Raw genomic sequence first — 20,655 nt, forward strand, 5'->3', positions numbered from 1 at the left:
GGAATCTGGCACTTCAGGGCCACTTTCTTTTGAAGGTTTAATAAAGATTAACACCTCTGAGGCTGTGTGCCACAGGCTGCTTAGATTGTTACTGTTGTTCATGTTTTTGTTCATAATTGTCAGAAATCTACAGTGGAACAACAATGGCAGCTAAAGGGGTGCAAAAACTGGGTGAAATGAAAAATTGTCAATGTTTTTTCTTTAACTTTTCTCTCTGCTTAAAGAGGACCTGATGGGTTAGCTGTGCAAATGGGTGTTTCACTCATATTGGTATTTACCCTTCTTAATTACTCCACATGCTGATCCCAGCCCCACCTGTGTCCAGTTATTGCCTTCAGAAAGGTTCCACGTGAAGGCAGCTCATCCTGTGCTGTACACTCGGGTGTTTTAATCTGTTGAGCATGCTGAGATTGGGAATGCTCTGCTCTTCCCAGATTTATGGATGGAGTTAGAGGAGGGTGAGAAAATATCTCCAGCTGAGGTGTATTGTGAGGGCTGTGCAGCCCTGTGCTGGTGAGTACAAACAAGAGAGAATGAGAAATGAATGACTGGACTCTGCTGGGGCTTTGTTTGTCAGGTTCTGTCTTTCTTTCATTGTTTTGTGGATTTTATTTTTCGCTTGTTCTTCCTTTTTCAGTTTTCACCCCATGGCAAAGCCTGGTTTTATATGTTTTATTTGAACTGTGCAAAACAACTGGAAGCTGGGGGAAAGAGAGAGGAATAGAGAATTATGCTACTGTTTTTAGTGGAGGGCCTGAGCAAAGTGGGAGCAGAGTGCAATGAACAGGGACTGATGGCAGCTTTGAGCTTGGTCTAAGCTCTGGAAAGGCAGTGCTCAATGTTTCTGATTGCCTTTTTTGCATGTGTGCTTGGCAAATAGGAAAATTACTTTTTTGAGACTAGCTTTATGCTTCCTGATGGATTTTTAGCAGGAAAAATAAAACCTTTCTTCATGGGCCTTGTGTTGGGGGCTGGGATCTGCTCCATCCCATGTTCCCTTTCCCTGTGTGGTGTGGTGCCATGGTGTGTCCAGTGGGTTTTTCCAGCTTATGATGTGTTAGAAGTCTCATGACTCACTCAAACCCATTTTTTTTCCTATTGCAATCCATCCAATGGGCTACCACATAAAAATCCTCTTTCCTGTGGCCTCCCTGCCCCTGGGCTCCCTGTGGACAGTGTGTGCAGCCTTGTGGGGGTCAGGGGGGTGGCTGGAGGGACAGAGCTGTCCTGGCTGCTAAAACCCATGGTCCCAGCACGAGGAATTCAGCAGAAACGCTCACTGCTGAGTGTGTGAAGGAGCAAGGGCTGGGAGATGCCTCTGCCTCCCCAAATTCCTCTGAGAGAGCCAACTTCGGATTTACAGGAGTCACAAGCTGGGAGGACACTAAAGCAGCAATAATCATTGATAAAACAGTTTTTCCATCACCAGCAGGATCGAGTGCAGTTTTCTAACAAAATTTTGAACACGGGGGTTTTGAAAGTTATAAGACAGTTCAGATACAAAAGAAAACAAGTGAAAGCAGCTGCATTATTGACCTGTGCGTGAGAAGTGGCTGTCTCAGCAGGACTGTAGGAGAATTTTGAGCATTTAAGAGCAGAAGCAGCAACTCCCTTATCTTGTTTGACCATCTCTTTACCAGATGCTGTTGCAGTTTGTCCGGATATTTGTAAATTTTTCAGCATGAATATCAGTATAAACTCTTCTGATCATCTAGTCTGACCTGCAGTGTCAGGCAAACCACAGGATTTATGGTTTCCTTGAACCAGTGTAGCCTTTGGAAGGAAAAAAACCTCCTGTCTTTAATGAAAGCATTTTTAATGATGATGATTTTACTTTACCTGATGAAGGACTGGTTCAGTGTTTGGATTTGTGTCAAATTCAACATAGCCTGGTTCAGATTCTGACATGCAGGTGACATCCAAGAAAGCATTTTCATTTCACAAGAGTAACTTTCCAACAGTATGAACAAGGATGTGAGGAACATGGAAAGTGGAATACTGCAAAAGCATGAAAATAAACTCATTCCTGTGATAATTAAATATTTAAGTGATGAGCTAATTCTGAGCATTTTAACAATGTGAGGGAACAAAGCTAGAGTTTAAATGAAAATATTCAAAACTAATACTCCCACTGCTTATAGGCACATGTAAGCTGACAGATTGTTTTAGGTGCAGAGCATAACTGGAATACACAGGGCTGACACTAAGCAAAAAAAACAATATAGGAAAAAATGCAGCTATGGAAACATATGTGCGTTACAGAAAGAGATTTTGTTGTGCCTTCTCTGAATGGGATCATATACAGTCAGAGCAGCAATGAAGAGTAAAAAAGGTATTTACTAAAGCAAATAAGGAAAATAAATTCACAGGAGAAAGAACATGGAATATTGTGAAAGAAGCAAACAGTAGCTCTGAGGATGATATATTTGCATATTTTTAACTAAAACAGAGGGGAAAGGAATAAAGGGGGAAGGTTGGAGCAGTGCTGGATCCAGAGACATGTGAGCAATGCAGAGTTGGTGTCATGTTGGGAAGCATGGGATATTTCAGAAGCAAGGGAGATTTACACCAGATAAAACCAAAATTATGCAATGACTAGCACAATTCCTACCCCCCACCCTTGAAACCTGATTTAAAAATAAAACATTAGGAGGAACTTCAATTCAGAAACTGTTGCTTTTAATGTAAACAAGGGCACATGGGAACATAGAGATATGAAATCAGGGGAAAATTATTCAGAGAACAGGCAAATAAGTAGAGCAGTATTATATCCTTGATATTCAGGGGGCTGGAGCACCTCTGCTCTGGAGCCAGGCTGAAACAGTTGGATTCCCTGCCTGGAGAGGAGAAGGCTCCAGTGAGACCTTGGAGCCCTGTCCAGTGCCTAAAGGGGCTCCAAGAGAGATGGAGAGGATGGTGGACAAGGACATGGAGTCACAGGACAAAGGAGATTAGATTCAAACTGACAGAGGGCATGTTCAGATTGGTTATTAGGGAAAAAAATATGTCCCTTGTGAGGGTGGGGAGAACCTGGCACAGGGTGCCCAGGGAAGCTGAGGCTGCCCTATCCACACAAGTCTCCAAGGCCAGGTAGGATGGGGCTGGAGCAACCTGGGATAGTGGAATTTGTCCCTGCCCATGGCAGGGGTTGGAACTGGATGGTCTTTATGGTCCCTTCCAACCCAAACCATTCTATTGTTCTATGACCAGACCAGATTATGAACTTTTACTAAAACAGGAAAAAATGCAGCTGATTAATTTCAGCCAGCCCAGCCCTACAAAGAGTAAAATATTTGTTACAGAGGCATCAAGCAGCCTCACCTGTGGCTGATGTAGCCTCAGTTAGGCTGAGTCATGGGTGTAAATGCCAGGAAAGGGTGGTTTGGGAAGGGGAGTGATGGTGGTTGTCTGCCTGAGGAGGTGATGGGGGCAGCAGGAAGCCTGGAGGCTGAAGAATGAACTCAGGGGATGAATGACCAGAGAGGCTGTGTGAAAGCAAAAACTTGTTGAGGAGGAAGAACTGGCTGAAACCTGGAAATAGTTTCTGGTGAAGAAATGGGCTGGCGGGTGGCAAAAGGGGAAGGAGGTGCCAGCTGAATGGTGATGGGGGTGACAGCAATATGCCATGTCCTGTGTCTCCCGAGGATTCCCCAAAGCTGAGCTGGGGAATTGCTTTTGGGAAGTGTTGGAGCATTCCTGGGGCTTGAGCCGTGAGGGTGCCAGCTCTGGGGATCTGGGCTCTGCAGAGGAGCCCTGGTGCTGCAGTGCTGGCTGCCAGTCCTGAAAGGCAAAAAAAAACCAGAGCTGAGGAGGCATCAGATGAGTGTGTGGCAGGCTGTGATGCTGCACTTTTGAGGATAGAAAGGTCACTGTGGGTACTGTTAGCAGGCAGCTTCTTTGCCTCATGATATCCCATGAAACATGGGAAATTCTGAGATGTCAGCTGATGTGGTAGCACCCACACTGCTGGTGGGCACAGCCCCGATCTCAGCAGGGCAGGAAGTGCCCAAAGTGCTCACATTACAGGAAGCTAAAAATCTTTCAGCCTTGTGCCTAAGATCATTTATTTCCTCAAGAAAAATCCTGCATCCCAAAGTAATCCGTGAGGGGGTGTCTCAAGGATTTTGTGAAAGAGGAGCTGTTCCCTTGCAGTAACACAAGGAAAAGCCCGTGATGAGCATCACCCAGCACAGTGGGCAGGGTATGTCTGGTGCAGGCTGATTCACAAGAACAGAGAGTTTTGACATTGCTGAAAGACACAAAAAAAGTGGTGCATACTGATGGCTGTCACAGGAAAGACTCGCTCCTTTCAGCGCCTTGGTGCTGCAAAATACACTTTTTGTAAGACAAAGGTCTCTTCTCAGGAGTTTGAATGGCTGTTCCTTAGCTATTGACAAGCCTGGAGTTAGCAAAATAGGCTCTTCTTTCTTTTATGTAAGGTGATAAATATAAATGTCCTATGATAAATAGTCAATGGAATATAATAAGTTCTTACACAAGTAAATGTGTTTAATTTTGTTCCCAGACAACAGTGACAAAGGGATGTTGCACTGAATGCCTTGAAGTGATAGAGTTTCAGTAGTGAGAGGAAATGAGATCTTGTTTCTGAAAGGGAAGAGAGAGAGAGGCTTTGTGAATGAAGAACAAATCTGAAAGGTGCTGCTTCTTCTCTCTGTTTATGCTCTAATATCAATACAGGGAATAACAGTGGAAGCTGCAGCTGGAGAGGGCACTAGGGGTCACCCCTGTCTTATCTATATCATCTGGATTTAATTCTGAAGTAAGATAAATAACATGACAGAAAACAAAGCCAAGCTATTCTGATTTCTTTTTCTTTCTTTTTTTTTTTTAATTGTGTGGGCCAGACAGCTTGCATTTAATTTCTTCATTTTCCCCTCCTGCCTGCCTTCTGTCTGTCTCTCCTTTAAAACAAAGCCCCAGGAAGCCAGTGGGTTGCAGCCCAGGGAGGATGCTACGGATGCAGGGGACTTGCATCAAAATTCCCTCTGTGTGGGGGATTTATTTAGAGCAAAGGTCGGGCAATCACAAACACGAAGTCAGTCGGGCAGAATCACAGAGCAGCCTTGGCATGTTCCTGCAAGCACGGCACAGCAAACTGATTGCAGCCATGAATGGCTCCCTTGTAGTCCAGAGAGCAGCTCCTGACACGTTTTCCTCTGCCTGCCCCAAACTCCTGTGCCTGAAGATCTTTCTGTCCCCTTTTCTTCCCCCCAACCAGACAGGTGTCCCTGACTTCTCATGCAACTGCACTTGATACCTGTATTTGGAGGATTTGGTGTCTGGGCTATGAAGAGAATTGCAAATTATCTTCTCTCAGATTTTTTTTGACCTTGTGTCTAGGAAGCAACCACTTCTGTCAGCTGAATCTGCTGTCTGAGTGTTGGCATTGTGCATTTTAAGGTGTGATGCAAGATGTCTAGGGAGGAAAAGTATTTCTTTTTGGAGACAGATGATTTTTTCTCAAGACAGACAGGCTTCCAGGCACACAAGATGTGATGAAGAGGCTGCACCCCCTACAAGCGTGCTTTTTTTAGCTCTAGTAATTGATGTTGCAAGATGTAGATCCCCTTTTCTCTTCAGATGAATTATGGTAAATTGTGGTGGGTTTTGTCATATGATGTGGCAGAAGTAGAAAGTTCATGAGAATTTAAGAACTGACCTGTCAATTTATTGAAAGAATCAGCTGCCAGGAGCTGGGAAACTACAAAACAGAACTTGTGTCTTGGAAAATCCCTTTCCTGTAGATCCCTGGAGTCAGGAAGAGCTGCAGAGAGGCTTCCCCATGACCATGTCCTGCTTGTATGCTCCTTTCCAAGCACCAGTTATAATTCCCTGGGCATGACACCCTGGGTTGGGTGGTGTTTACCCTGCCCTGCCACACGAGAACAGAGGCACGTTCTCGGATGATCACAGGGATGATAAATCTGCTTGGAGTGCGTTACTGTAGGGGCTGTGTGAGGGCAGATCCAGACTTGCCACCCAAGCTGGGCTGGTGGCAGCACACACAGGACACCTCTGTCCCTGTCCCTGCCTCCTGCCAGCTCCAGGCCTGGCCATCAGCTCCCTCCTAGCTCAGAGCTGGTTCAGGGTCAGTTCAGGTATCCGTGGGCTGCAGCAAAGCTATCACCCAAAGGTGGGGGAGAGCTCCTGCTCCCTATTTTAGAGTTTTATGTAACATCCAGCTTATATAAGCCTTTGTCTGTTAACAAAATGGGTGGAGCATGTCTCGCTCGGATTCCTGCTAAAGAAACGCTCATTACTTAACGCTTACTCAAGTGCTCATTACATACTTTAAGAATAATTTACTCAGTTCCTTTCCTGTTGCTAATAATAACACAGCAACTTGACAACCTGTTATGGACAAATGATAAAACATGTAATTCTCCATTCAGTGCACTGCACCTTGGAATAAATGAGAAGCAGTGCTGTTCAGGTAGAGGAGGGGAAACTGAGGCATAACCCAGAGGTACTCAATGGGAGAATAAAGCATTCCCCAGAGACAGAGAGTGGAAGAATGAGGCATACCCAAACCCTGACCCATGTATTGCTTTCTTCTCACTGCCTCCTGGCAGGGGACAGTTTTAGGGTGCTGGTAGAGGAGGAAGGATGTTCAGGCCTTGCCAGGATGGTTTGGCCTGCAGGATGTGCCTGGGGACACAGCACAATCCTTGTTGGTATCACAATCCTCCTCTTCAGGGTTCCACCCAGCATTGTTTCCCACGTGGAGGGAAAAGGGAGGGGAGGGCAGGCAGCAGCACTAAATTCTGCAGCCCATGTCCTCATCCCAAAGTTGATTTGGACCCCAGGGAAGTCCCACCGGTCTCTGTCATTAATTAAATACCTTTCCAGATTCTGAGTTCTGTCCTCCAGCAGGAAAAGGTGGGCTGTATCCTGCTGTGTGGGGATGGCAAGGCATTAGAAGCTGTCAGATAACCAGACCCCGTGGTAGAGAGGACCACGTAAATTGTTTTCAGAAGGACTTGTCGAGCTCACTCAAACCTGGCATTCACGTTCCTGCTGGGCTTTAAATAGAAAGAGAGAGTGTGTCTGAGCTCACACCATACGGAGCTGGTTTGCACTCTCTCCTTCCTCCAGATCCTGTGCTTCATCTACTGACGTGCTTGGCATTCCTTGAAGTTTTGTGAATTGCTGCAAAAAACCCAACCCTCCTTTTAATTTTATTTTATTTTCCTCCTTCTTTTTCCCCCTTAAAGCCTTGCCTTTCCCCGCAGCCCTGTCCCTGTCCCTGCACCGCTGCTCGAGGCAGCTGCCACACGGTGGCATCCAGGTATCTGCGGAACGATGCACCAGCGAGGAAAAGGGCGGGACAGCTTGGATTCTGGCATTTCCTGCCCAAAAGCAAGTTTGTGATACCAGAAATACGTATTATTTTAGTTCTGAGGCGCATTCCTGTCCCCTGAGGCTCTGAAGGGGTGATACAGAGGGGAGATGCTCTGCTGCAGGGAAAATCAAGCTAGAAGTGGTATCTCATGTATTATTCAATATATTTTTTCTTCTTCTCCTTTTTTAAATTTTTTTTTAGAGTTAAGTTTTTAATTTACCACTTTGATCCACACCCTCCCCCCTCGCCGAGAGAAGGATAAAAGCCCCAACCAAACCCAAACAGCAAGAGCATTGTTTGTGTTTCCATGGGAATTCTGTGAGAGGAGAAGGGTGTGAAAGAAAACTGAAATATTCTGGCCAAATCTGATAAGGTTTGGATCCTGAGCTGCCCCCGGGGTTGTCTTGTAGCAACCCAAGTCCAGGGGTCCCGGTGTCCCCTGACTGTTCAGAGAGGTTGCTGCTGTGTCATGGGAGGTATTACACTGCTGGGGAATTTTGTCAGAAAAAGCAGTTTTTATGGGAGAAGACAAGACTACAACTCCCAGGAGACACCGTGACCCAGTCAGGCACTTGATGCTGAAGTGCCTTTAAACAAAACTTCCTCCCCTGTCTGTTCCCTCAGAGTTAGGAGGACAATAGTGGTCCTTGAAGGGAAGAGGAGGAAAAAAGTACTTGACAATGTGATTTCTACGAGCAACCCTGCCTTTTCCTTTTGGAATACTGGTCTTATGGGACAAAAAAATTTTTTTTTTTTTTGTCTTAAGGAGCTTCAGAGTCAGCGTGCTGTGGGGCACTAAAACCTTTGCTCTGTATTCAGGACATCCTCAGCAGAGGTTGGGGACAGGGTGCAGGAGCAGGAGGCACGGTGGTGTCCCAGGCTGGAGCCTGGCTTTACACACAGCCAAAATAAACCCTCATCTCACCAAGGGTGATACAGCTGATTCCTCCCTCCCCTGGGGCTCTGCAGGCTCCTTCCCAAATATGACCCAGCTGGAGGAAAAACAACTTATTTTTTTCCCCTGGTTTCCCTCTGGTCCCCACGGCTTTGCAGAGGCACTAACATGACCCACACTTGGTGTCAGGGAGCCCCTGCATGGCTAAAGGGGAACCATAAGGAGGAAAAAGGACTTTTCAATGCCTGCAGGTATGAAAGGCACTCCAGGCTCCACCCTGGCATTTGATGGTTGGTTTTTCATTTTCCCATCTTTGATGTGTGGGTTGCTGTGAACAGTGTCAAGAGCACAGGGCTGGGGAATAGCCCATTATTGGTGACATTGTGAATAGCACAGGGCTGGGGTTTGTGCTGGTGTAGCTGGGCTCATTTAACAAAGGAAAAAGCAAATGGATGATAAAAATCTCTATGGGTAAAACCCTCTGTTTGGGTGACACCTGTGTTCAACATGTCAGATTCCTGATGTGGCTCTGCTGAGATCCTTCCTGCACTCCAACCCATTGGCAAAACTGCCTTTTGCCACAGAGGAACGGGAGAGAGTTTTTCAGGTTGTGAAAAAATGGTTTGAGAGGTTTGGAGAAGGTGATGCTTCTTTGTGCTGTCACATGTTCACTGCAGCCTGCTCTTAGTTTGGCATTTATCTTTCCCCCTTAAAGCCTTATCTTGTTTGGCATTTCTCTACTGTCCTGCAGCCCTCTGCTCCTTCCCCTTCTCCCTGTCTTGTGACGTCAAGTGGTGACCGAGATTGAAGACAATGTTCTTATTTTAAAAGAATGCTTGTTACTTTTCCTGCATTATCTTTCAGCTGGTGTATTGGGTTTGGTGTGCAGCAGCAAAAGCTTTTAGTTCACCAACAGCCCTTCTGCAGATGTCTCTTGCACTTTTGGCCACCTTATTGGGCATGGAAGTGAAAAGTTTTAGACAGAAGGAAAAAATATGAAGTACAAGTAAATAATAATAATAAAAAGATTGCTAATATGAGCACCTTGGTTTTACAGACTGCAGCAGCCTCAATCCCTGACTGTCAGCCTCATCTTAAATAAGAACACTTCACACCCCTGTGACGACACCAGGCATCCTCTGAGGGATGTGTGGAAGTTCCTGAAGAATGAAAAGCAGGTGGGAGAGAACCAAAGAAACTCCTGACAGATAATACTGTGCCTCTCAGAGCTCAAGATATTTTTGAGGGTATGTGCCAAGTATCCATTTAATGAATTGCCTCTGGGACAGGGAAGGTTCTGGGAAGTGTAGAAAACCACTAATGGGACATGGGCACAGACAGTGGTGCTTCTGCTCTGTTGTGGTGCTGCAGAGGGGGGAATTGTGAAAAGCAGAGGCCAAAATGCTCACCTACACTGGCTGCTCTCTTCTGCTTCTGGTCTAGCCCTGCTCACTGCCAACATAAACCTATAGCAGGGAGATTAAATACACATTAAGTGAGCTAAGGTTTATGGATTTGGAAAGATTTGCCAGAAATCAGCCAGTCACATAGGGGATGAGCACTGAAATTAACTCTGGGCAGGAGGGGAGGGGTTTGTCTGCAGAGAAAGTTGTGTTTCTCTGTGTCTGATGTCCCTGCTCTGCATCAACACACATGGAGAGGTGTGCAGAGATGGGAGGGGGCAGAGGTCCCTGCAGCCTGCTGGACTCCTAACCCAGGGAGCTGGGGGTTTACAGAGGTGTGTCCAGAGAGATGGCAGAGATTGGGCATCCTGGGCAGGTGAGTGCCCTGAGGGATGCTCCCCGTGCTGTATCTCCACTCACTCCTATTCCATACATTTAGGATGAAACCTCTCTGCAGTGTGGGGTTATGTGCTTGTCTGGAACATGGCTCTGCCCTCTCTTGGGGGTGGAAATGGCAGTGATATAGGGCAACTTCGAATGTTTCCCATTGCCTTGAAGTGTTCCACACCATCCTCCTCTCTTGCTTTGTTCTCTCCTGACACTGAGTGCCACAAATGTTTGTCCTTTTTCCTTGCTCAGTGCAGCCAGCACTGCTGAGCCACCCAGACTCAAAGCTCTGCACAGATGCCCAATGGGGCAGTGTGTGAGCCCAGCCCCATGAGCTGAAGGAAGCTGTGTTGCAATACCATTGGGAACCCACCTTAGATTTCTAAGTTTGATTTTAGGCGTGAAGCACATCACTCACTCTGTTGTGTTAAGGTGTTGGTAAGCCAAGTCACAGTAAACCCAGAGTAAACGAGCTGAGCCACTGTGTTACAGGTGTGCCCATAAACAAGGCAGGGGCTGCTCTGGTGGAGAATGTGATGCCTCAATATTATTCTGCCAGAGTAGGAGACAGAGGCTGCTTCTGAGCCAGCAGTCCTCAAAGTTGGGTTATTTATCTCATCCACATTTAAGAACTGTCATTCAGTTCTTCGTGATTTAAAGAAATAAAAATTAGAACAATTTACGGAAGAAAAATCTCCTAATAACCATGCTGAAGTCTTGCTGTAGATGTAGAAGTGGGATCACTGAGTTTGCTGAAAGAAATCACCAAGATCTCTCTGTGCAGCCACAGCAGTGAGAGCTGCAGTGCTGCAGACAGATTTTGGGCGTTTCACCAGCACTCAGGGCTGGCTTAGAGCTGGAACCTGCTGGGAATTTCGCTTATCCGCATGTCAGTTCAATGCTTCTGCGAGCGCAAAAATTTTCTCTCTCGCTAAAAACCGCTCCTTGCATATTAAAAAGGGCATAATGGAAGTAACACGGTAAATGCAGCGTGTGTAGGGGAGGACAGCTCGGATCCAAACACCACCGGACTGTAATTACTGGGCTGTCTTACGCTAAAAAAAAAATTAAAAATCGCATGTGCAATTAATAATTGTTAATTTGTACAGGCTTTTTCAATCTGTTTCCCTGGCCAAACGCAGTTTCTCGGTGACGGTGGGGAACCTTGGCTTTTCCCTCCTGGAGTGTCCGGCCACGAAGGGGAGAACCGCGCTCCCTGTGGAAGGGGCACTCGGAACGCGCAGTAACCTCGCATCCCCTCCACACGCGGCAAAGTTGGGATGAAACAAACGAGTTACTCCCTTTAGCTCACTCGGCGCCTCCCTGGGCTCTTCACACCCAGTCGGGGCGGAGCGGGAGTGCCCGTCCCTCCCTCTGGGCCGTGTCCCGGTCCGGGAGGGCCGCGGTGCCCTCAGAGGAGGCGGGCGCGGGGCGCGGGGCGGGCCCGGGGGCCGGGCCTGGGCAGCGCGCCCAGGAGCCCAGCGGGCGGGGCCGATGTGAGGAGGTTCCTTGGGCTGTTCGGGGCGGCTTCTCTGGCTGCTGGTGCCCCGCGAGAGGGACGGCACCCGGCAGGCTCTGACGGCACCCGGCTGGTTCTGACGGCACCATGGGGCACCCGCGGCCGCGGGGGCCGGAGGTGGGTGCGGGCGGGCGCGGCCGCGGGGCTGCCCCGGAGCGGGCGCCCGGTCCGAGGCACTGCGGTGATTTCAGCGTCTGTTTTCAAGTGAATGCTTTGCCCGGGCTCTTTGCTGGGCAGAGTTTGTTGCGGGAAGGTGTTTGTCGTCTGTCGGACGCACTCGGGATGGTTTACGCGTTTTTTGTGCAGTGAAATGGATGGGTTTGGGTCGCTGCGGTCTGCGCTGTGTCAGGGCAGGACCGCGGATTTGGGAAGCTCTGCGATGTGGTGAACTCCAGTGTCCCCGGCACTGGTGGAGCCGTGACCCTGCCACGTCCCTTCCGCACCCGCGGTTCTTGGGTCATGGGAAAGCCCTGAGTTACTAAAGGTGCTGACACAACCCGTTCTGCCGAGCTGCTGGGTGGGTTTCTTGCAGTGAAAGCCTTTTCTGCCTGTTGCTGGTTTTCTTTCTTTGGCGTGATGCTCTCTAGAAATCTTCAGCCCCAAGGTGCCTCTGGTCCGAGCTGTACCGTGGTTCAAGTCAGTGCAGCTCCGTTGGCTTTGGAAGCGGTCCCCGGGCTGAGCAGGCTCTCTGCACACAGAAGGACAATGCCCATTGTGTGCCCGGGTCTGGTGCTCCCCGCATCCCTCCTTTCAGTAAATCTGCACGGTGCCGCTCCAGTGAGACTGTCTGGGGACAGGCACCCGCAGTTGGACTGGGGGGATGAAGCTCTGCTGCTTTGGCACTGGTGGAAGGTGCTAAGTGTGGATGTCACGGCGAGGCCGGTGTGGCTGCTGGGACAAAAGCTCCCTGTTTGCCTACGGTGTTGTGTTTCGAGCTGCGAGGGGTGGGAGCTCTCTTTCGAGTGTCTTTAATCGCTCAAGAATTCGTGTTTTCCCTCCCGTGCTGTCTCTACCATTTGAGAAGCGTGAGCTCATGCCAGAGGCTCGCAGGTAACCAGGGAACTCAATTTCCAGCCACCTCATGATGCTCACAGGAGGGTTAGCCCTGTGACTTGGGTCTCATGGCCAAATCCTGCCCAGCTTAGCCAGAAGTTGGAAAGCTCTGAGTTTGAGTCTGTGGGTTCCCCTTCCTCAGGGTCACTGCTCCCCTGTGATGCTGAGCACTCCCCAGCGATGCTGGGATCCCTGATCCTGGCTCAGGGGGTTGCTGCAGAGTTCCCCCCAAAGTTCTCCCTGTGCACCTGCCCTTGCCTGCAGCTGAAAGAGGCCCTTCCTCGTGTCCTTCTGCCATGAGGTAGCACCAGGCCTATAAAATCAGATTTTCTGCAGTGGGAAGGTGTGTCTGGCCTCTCCCAGGCCTGGGGTGCAGCACGTGGGTGACATCCCACGGTGTCCCTATTGCCCATCTTGGTGCCAGGCTTACTTGGTGGGATTCTGGGCCCTGGATCTGCCCTTCCCTCAGGCTTGGTCAGAGCTCCCCGTGGGACAGGGCCAAGGTCAGAATCCCTCTGAAAAGACCTGTTAAAATTTACAGAGATTGCTGTGGACTGTGCTTCAGCTGATTGAATTAAATTTTATTGAGAGGTACAGTGATTGAATTGGGTTTTGCCAAGATTTTACTTTCCTAAGTAGATAAGATTGAAGGGGTTCACTTACATACTCATTTGCATTTTTAGTTTTTTTCTTGATATATATCACATCATCCTTTTCAGGATTATTGAAAATTAGTGTTGAGGCTCTGGTCTTCCTAGAAAAGATTCAATAACTTCAATTTTCCTGGAGGCCATGATGCTCTTCTTATTTTGAGAGGCTTGAACTCCCCCCAGAAAATGCTGTTGTTGACAGGTGTCTCCTGAGCTCTCACAGCTGATACCAGTGTGCTGCTATCAGAATTGCATGCTCCTTGAACTGCTGAAGATGCTGTTTCACATGTGTGAATGAAATTATAAGTGCTAGGTAGGTGATTGTTGCTGGTGAAATTAATCTTTCACAAAGCAGGCTATAATCTCATGGCTCTCCTAGACATTTTTATGACTCTTTATAGTAACAAAGTGTAAAGGGTTGTGCCATTATGACATTGTTATTCCTGTAAATTAGGAAGTGCTCTTTAGACTGCAGGTGTGTCTATGGTGAAGGAGAAATGTTTTAAGGGAGTGGGTTCTATCTCCAGCAGTGATTTGAGAAATCTCTTACATGATTAAGTGAAATTTCAGCCAGCTGAACCTGGGTTTTACAGTTATTCCTTCTCTGAAAATGGATTTAAATCAGTTTATCAAACCTTCAGGGAAAGAAATTTCAGGGGAATGCACTTAAATGCTGGCACTACCACAAGTATTATTCCTTTAAATGGCATAATAAGGAATATATCAGCTGCTAATGTTCATAGAGGCTTGTAGTTTTATCTTCTCTGTCTGTACCCTGTGAATACATCAAAGGGGAGACTCAGGGGCTGAAATTGCTGGAGTTTTGCATCATGGTCTGTGAGGAGCAGCACCTTTCTGATGCCTTTGCTGCAAACAGGTGGTTCCTTAATTTCATTTTGGAACAGCTATTTTGCAGCAAATTATTTAAAATAATAATAAATAATAATAAAAGTAGTGCTTTAGTGAGAATTAATGTTGGCTGGTGGCCCTAAATCTGTGTATAGCAGAGCTGAAAAAGCAATTTGATTTTCTTCTGGAGTGTCGGCACCTGGTCTTGGCTAAGGGTGAGGAAGGAGGAGGGTGAGAGCAAACCTCTACATGCCTTTTCCTCCTATTGTCTGACTGGCAATTATTTGATGATGTGTTTTCAACTTGCTCTCACATGCCCTGTACCCTGGGAGCTCCTGCAGGGACTGAGATTTGGTCATGATCATTTGCCTGACAGGAGTTGTGGCTTTGTCTTTTTTTCTTTCCCTTCTCAAAACCTTGGCCAGCCTTTTTTGGTTTGTTTTTTTTTTTTTTTTTTGCCAAAATAAGTGCTTTTCCCGTCCATATTTAGGTACTGCTTGCTGTGCTTCTTCTGCCCTCTGAGAGGTGGGATGTGTGTGCAGCCTGGCTTCTCTGCACCCACCTATGCAGGGCCAGATTCAGCTCTGCTGAGCTGCAGGATAGAGATAGATATATAGTATCAATTCAATTTATTGTTTGTTTTAGATACAAAAATAAGTTTCTAACTGATATTTAGCCAGGTGCACCTGCCCTGTCCCTCACTTCCATGGACTTGTGATCATCTGATACATGTACATACCAGCTCTGTGTGTGCAGACACCCTGGAAGGCAGAAAGTTGTGAAGGGACTGATGGAAAAAGCTCCATTTGCCAGGTTTTCTTTACAAAATATTTGCCATGTTGCTCCCTCACCTGCCTGACACAGGGTGACCCGGGTGGCATCATGGTCCTTGTGAGGGACACTCCCCCTTACCCTGCCTCCTTTGCAGGGGGGTACAAACAGGAGTGAAGTGTGGTTTTGAAGATCATTAATTTTATATTTATACATATTTTTTACTTTAGAATTCAGAGTTTTCTCTGTTTCCATGCAGTAGCAGTGGGAGCATCGTGTGCCATCACCACTGCCCCGAGCACTTTGCACATCCCTCGCTCCCCGTGCCCACACGCTGTGGTGGCATTTAGTGATTTCTGGATCCTTCAAGCAGATCTACACCGAAACCTGGGGGTTTACATAACAAAGTGGGAGTGGGGCTTGTGTCTGTCAGACAGCTCCAGCCCCCAGGCACCCATCTGCTGGTGTGGGGAGAGGGGGAGAAGCCGTCTGGTGGCTGCTGCTCCCACACTGGAGAGCTGGATCCCAAAGGAGCTGGGGTGGCACCAGGCAGAGAGGGAGACACACACCCCAGAAGGGAGGCCAGTTTTGTCTCAGAGAATCAAACCTTCTATTTAAAAACACTTGTGGCTTGCACAGGTCTAAATAGATGCAGGTCAGGGCAATCTTGCTGAAAATGGGTCAGGGAAAGGGGATGGGGCAAGTGCCAGAGGATCTGCTGCTGCTGCAGTGAGTATGGTATCAGGTCAGCAAGGGTGAGAGCCTGCCCAGGGCTTGTTGCCAAAACAAAATGTGGGGTTTTAATATCAAGGTAATTACCTGACATAGTCTTACTGGGCTCCTGTGCTTGCTTGGATGCCAGTAAAAGTGTTTGAGCATAGGGCTGGGTGGGAATAAACCCTGGCACTCAGGGTGTGCCCATCTGTGCCAGGTCTGCCCTGAAACTGGTGTTGGCTGTGTGTGGTGTTCATACTCTTTGGTTTTCTGTGATTTGTTTGCCCTTAAATCTTCCCTTTTGCTCCCTGGCGACACAGGGTGAACCGTGTTGGGCTCCATCAAATCAAATGGTGCTGCAGCTCCAGTAGGATCTGACAGCAAAGTAGCCAGTTTGCATTAGTTACCTTAGTGCCATAACATTGTCCCTTCCTCCTCTATCCTGTTTTCTGTGGCAGAGGACGAATAGCTAAAATAAATGATCTACTGTCCTAAGGAACTCAGTATTTAGGGAGAAAGGCTGTAATAAAAAGGTGAATAGTGGTGGAGTGCACGTTTTTCAGTAAAGAGCAGTCCTCCACTGTTCACCCATGGAAAGTTTCTCTGGGAGAGGAGCTGCAGGGCTGAGGATAAGAAACCTGATCAGTATTGGCAGATTTACTTGGCAGAAGGAGACTTTTCTGTCTGGGTGGGGGAGTCCTGTGCACACTTTACTGACAGCAGCAAGTATTCTGAATATTCATGGTGTTGAGATCTATTTTCCTGGCTTGCACCTGCTGGTGAAGAAAGAATTCAAGTGCATTTCCTGGATTGCGTTTTCCAGGTCGGGCTGTGAGTGGGCCTGATTCCTGTTTTACGTTTTTCTTTCTGCTGGTGCAGTGAGCCCTCGTGTGCAGCCCCCCATGAGGGCTCTTTTTTGGTAGAGATAAGATAAACCTACTGATAAACACCCAGTGAGCTGGGGGCACTTTGCATCTTCTTCCCCAGGGCTGGGGAGGTGGTCCTGGCACAGAGGGTCCTCTCTTCTCTGGGCAAGTGTTGCAGAGCACAGAGACAAAAGGCAGTGCCAGGCAGACAATGTCCCACAGAGCAGGGCTCTGACAGCCTCTGTCCCAGCCTGTGCAAGTGGCTGATTCAGAGCCAGTTGCAGTTTCTGGTTGCCTGGCCATGCAAGAACCTGCTTCTTTTTCCCCTCCAGGATCTGCCAGTGCTGTGTCCTGGGGCTCTTCCTCACCACTCATCGCTGAACCATTTCCTAGAAACTTCTCCCATTCTACCAGCCAGACTGCTGGCAGGATTTTATTAATCAGAAATACTCATTTCTTGTTCTTCCTGCCTGTCTCTGTCCCACCCAGAAAACACCCACTGGTGAGCACAGAGCTCACTGCACTGCCTTGAGTCAGATGAACTTCTCTCACCATCAGCTGGGCTGACTCCTGCTTGAAGCCTCCAGGAAGCCCTCAGGCAGGGGGAAAATAAACCAGCAAGAGTAATTAATTGCACCTTTCAACACTTTCAGTAGCTGAGGTGTTGTGGCCATGGCAGGACCTCATAACTGTACCTCAGTACCTGGCTAAAGCCAACCCTGCTGTTGGGTTTTATTTATTTATTTATTTAAAAACTGTTCTGACTCCCAACCAGCTTTGCATGTGGCACACAAGAGTGGAACGATTGGGTGGTTTGCATTTATATTTTCCCTTTCAGTTCAAGTGAGATGCAGTGACAAGATGCAGTTGACTTCACATGAAGAACTCAAATCTGCCTTACTTGTGGTTCTCTTGGGTGCACTGGGAAGCCCTGGTGGCTGCTGGGGTCTTCTAGGAAGCTCAGCTGTCCTTCTTCTGTCACAGTGAAAGGCTGCTGAAACCATTTATAGAGCAGGCAGTGCATCATAGTCTTTTCAGAAAGAAGTACTTTGTTTTCTCATTTCTCTTTTGCTATTTATGTAGTCCCTGTGAGATGTTCTGAAGTATATTTTTCCATGACTGAGGTTTCCTGCAAATTGATTTTTTTTGTGTGTGTGTGTCCCACCCAGTGTTAAGTCTTACCAAGAAAGAATAGTAGATGACTCATGGTGGCTTTGAAATCTCTGTGGTTAGACCTGATCCTGCAGAGTTTTGGCAGCAGTTATGGCAAGTGAGCCATTTTGTTCACCAGGAGAAAGATCTGGCAAGATGGGAACTGCTGTCTGAGCCTGTTTAGCCTTTTTTACTTCTCTCCCAAAACTATTGCGTTTCTTCCTGCTGAACAGAATTTTTTTTTTTTTTGTACATGCAGAAAACTCTCTGCAAACACTTTTCTGGGCAGTGCTGCTCCAGAAGGTCATGGCAGCTGAAAGAAAAATAGTCTTTAATTTTTGCCTCATTGTGTGCTGAGGTCTGGAGGGTTAAGCTTGTAGGTCATAATATTAATGCTCTGATTTCCTCTAGGAATTTGTGGGAAAAATACTGTAAAGGAGTTTAAACAAAAGGAGAATGAACTGCAGAGTGTCTGCCTTGGCTAGACACCTGTGTTGCTTGTAAGATGCTGGAGGTCTGGGTGGGAGAGAGGAGGCAGCTGAGGCTTGATTTGAGCTCTGAGATGAGCCTCATCTTTCCCTGCCTGCCATCACTGTTCTCCTGTGCAGGCTTGATCAAGGCATTGTTTCTCCCCTCTAGGAAAGTGGTTAAAAAAAATTTGTCCACAGCATCTATTTTGTTCTGCATTCAGCAAGCTGTCAGTATTGTCAATGTATGTAAATGAGATATTTTGCATATATTTGCAGGTGTTTAGTTGTATTTAAGAAAGAAACATAAGGGAGCTATTCTGTTCCTGCAAGTTAGTGCTTCATAACAGACAATTTCTTATTAAATTTGCCTGGATTTGATCTCCGTTTGAAACCTCAGCCATCATTCCAGAATTGTTTGAGAAATCAGAACCCAATTACTGTAATTACTCATCCTTAATTCTGATGATGAATCAAACACTTCAAGGTATAGAAAAATTAACTTTTCACTGGCTTGAGTCTTGTTTCCTTGGTGCTGTTATGTTCCCATGTAGGGTGTCCATGGCTGGTTTGCAAAGCCACCTGGAGCTCTCTGTGAAGTCCTGGGGACAGCATCACCTTTGCCCTCTGAGCTTGGTGTAATTCTCTTACAGTTACCTCTGGGACTTCCCCAAGCCAACTGTTTTCTTCTTGTAAACAACATTCACAAATATTTTTCTTAGCTGGCCACAGAGAAGGAAATTGCAGTTCTTGCCAGACCTTGGTGTTACTCTAAATCCACTGAAGAAGTGTTTGGGGATTTCTGGGTGTGAAAGGGAGGCTGAGGGCTGATGTCTGCTCATGTTGGTGCTGGCTGAGCTGAGGAAAAGCAGCTGTTCTTGGAAACATGGATCAGGAGCACACATGCACCCTCCTGTTGTCACCTCTGTCACCTGCTGTTTTTGTTTTTTGGGAATGATGCCTGATTGTACAACAGCCTTTTAGTGCTGGGTGTCCCAGCCCAATGGTGGGAGCCACTGAGCACTGCAGCTTTAAGAGTAGACTGGAAAATAACTGAAGTCAAATGAGGACAGAGACATCAAATTCTTGTGGAGCTTATCAGCCAGAATGCATCAAACACATTTAAAAGCGTTGCTAAATAAAACATTAAAAATCACTGGGGAGCTTCAGTTTGGAAGCAGAACCCAGGGTTGCAGGCAGGAGTACAGGAGCGTTTTGGGGTCTGCACCACATCATGGGGCTTTGCCCTTGTGGCTCCAGCCTGACAGTGACAGTGCTTTCAGGGTGGTGCAGGGCCCTGTTTGGGCTGGGGAAGCAGCAGGATTCTGGCTGAGGAGCAGAGAGGAGCTGGGACATCCCCTTGCTGGGACAGCCTGGTGACCCCAAGGTGTTGCAGTTCCTCTCACACCAATTTACCAGAGGTGATCCCGTGCTTTGGTTTCTGGCAGTGTGTGCACAGCCAGCGAAAGCTTGGCACAGCTTCATGTTCAGCCTGAGCAGTCACAGGGTTCATTAATGCTGCCAGGAAGGATCAGTGTGGGCTGGCACCTGTGTGGACCTGCATGTGGGTCCCAGCCCTGCACCCTGCACTTGGAGCTGCCTCCAAGAGGGACAGAAACATCAGTAAAACTGTGGTGGTCACCCAGCAGTGGTTGTCCTCAAAGCTGGTGGTGTTTTGGGGAAGCCACCCTGGGAGATGAGCCTGTGCCTTGCACTCCCCAGGCAGGGGAGGGAGTTGGAGTTGGACTTGGCTGCTCACGTGGGAACATTGGAGTTCTGTGCTGTAGTGGGGACCACACGAACAGCAGGACTGTTTAGTGGGAGGGTTGCTTTCCTCCTCCATCATGGCCCTCTGCTCCTGCCAACTGTTTGGTTTTTCTTAAATGGAAACGATTTTAAAAGTTCCATTAGGGCAAACAAACTCCCAAAAGTCAAGACAATAGAAACAACATTTTATTAAAGTGCTAAACTTTTAACAAAACTATTAATAAAAATGTACGGTCTAAATCTGCTACTCCTTGTTGCTGTGATACCCACAGAAATTCCTCGTTTCTTTGAGCAGGTCACAAAAAAGGTCATCAAAATCACGTGTCTGTGGTTTCCTATGGAAAAAAGCAGAAGGAAAAAGAAAAGTCATGTTCCCCCTTAATGAGAACAGTTCAATCAGCAGCAGGGTGGCAGCAGGAGCGGGGACATTGACCTCCTGACACGTACCTGTGCTCTTTGCTGCGATCCAGAGCTGCTGCCAGGGGCCGGTGCCCGTGCAGGGCTGAGATCCTGTTGCAGTCACTGAATCCCTCCCGAGCACAGGCTGCAGTGCTTTCCCTGGAATTGGCTTGGCTGGTAGGAGATATGTGAAGGTCTGTGTTTGCATTTATCAGCTGCCACCTAACCCACTGTGGGAGGGAGGGAGGTGTTGGGCTGCCTGCCAGCATGCCCGCTTGTCTCCGAGCTGCCGGAATTCCCTGCGGAAATGTGGCTTGGCAGGTGGCACTTGCTGGAGCACACGTGGCACTGGGAGATACCACAGTACTGTTGGGTGATGTACAGGACATCAGCCTGTAGA

General features: G+C 47.6%; 1 protein-coding gene across 4 annotated transcripts in view; it reads left to right on the plus strand.

Moving 5' to 3' along the window:
• The first annotated feature begins 402 nt into the window (after window positions 1-402).
• The window catches only part of PLD1 (phospholipase D1), a 73,868-nt gene continuing 53,615 nt past the window's right edge, over window positions 403-20,655 (plus strand). For 2 of the 4 annotated variants that reach the window (XM_064721586.1, XM_064721589.1), the window contains exon 1: window positions 11,544-11,684. The gene's annotated coding sequence lies outside the window, so the exon portion shown is untranslated. Of the gene's footprint in view, window positions 514-9,315; window positions 9,506-11,543; window positions 11,685-13,567; window positions 13,584-20,655 lie in introns of those variants that run through there. The other 2 variants (XM_064721587.1, XM_064721588.1) reach the window with 2 other exon arrangements.

The sequence above is a fragment of the Zonotrichia leucophrys genome, chromosome 9 (genome assembly GCF_028769735.1).
Source record: "Zonotrichia leucophrys gambelii isolate GWCS_2022_RI chromosome 9, RI_Zleu_2.0, whole genome shotgun sequence".
Classification (NCBI taxonomy): domain Eukaryota; kingdom Metazoa; phylum Chordata; class Aves; order Passeriformes; family Passerellidae; genus Zonotrichia; species Zonotrichia leucophrys.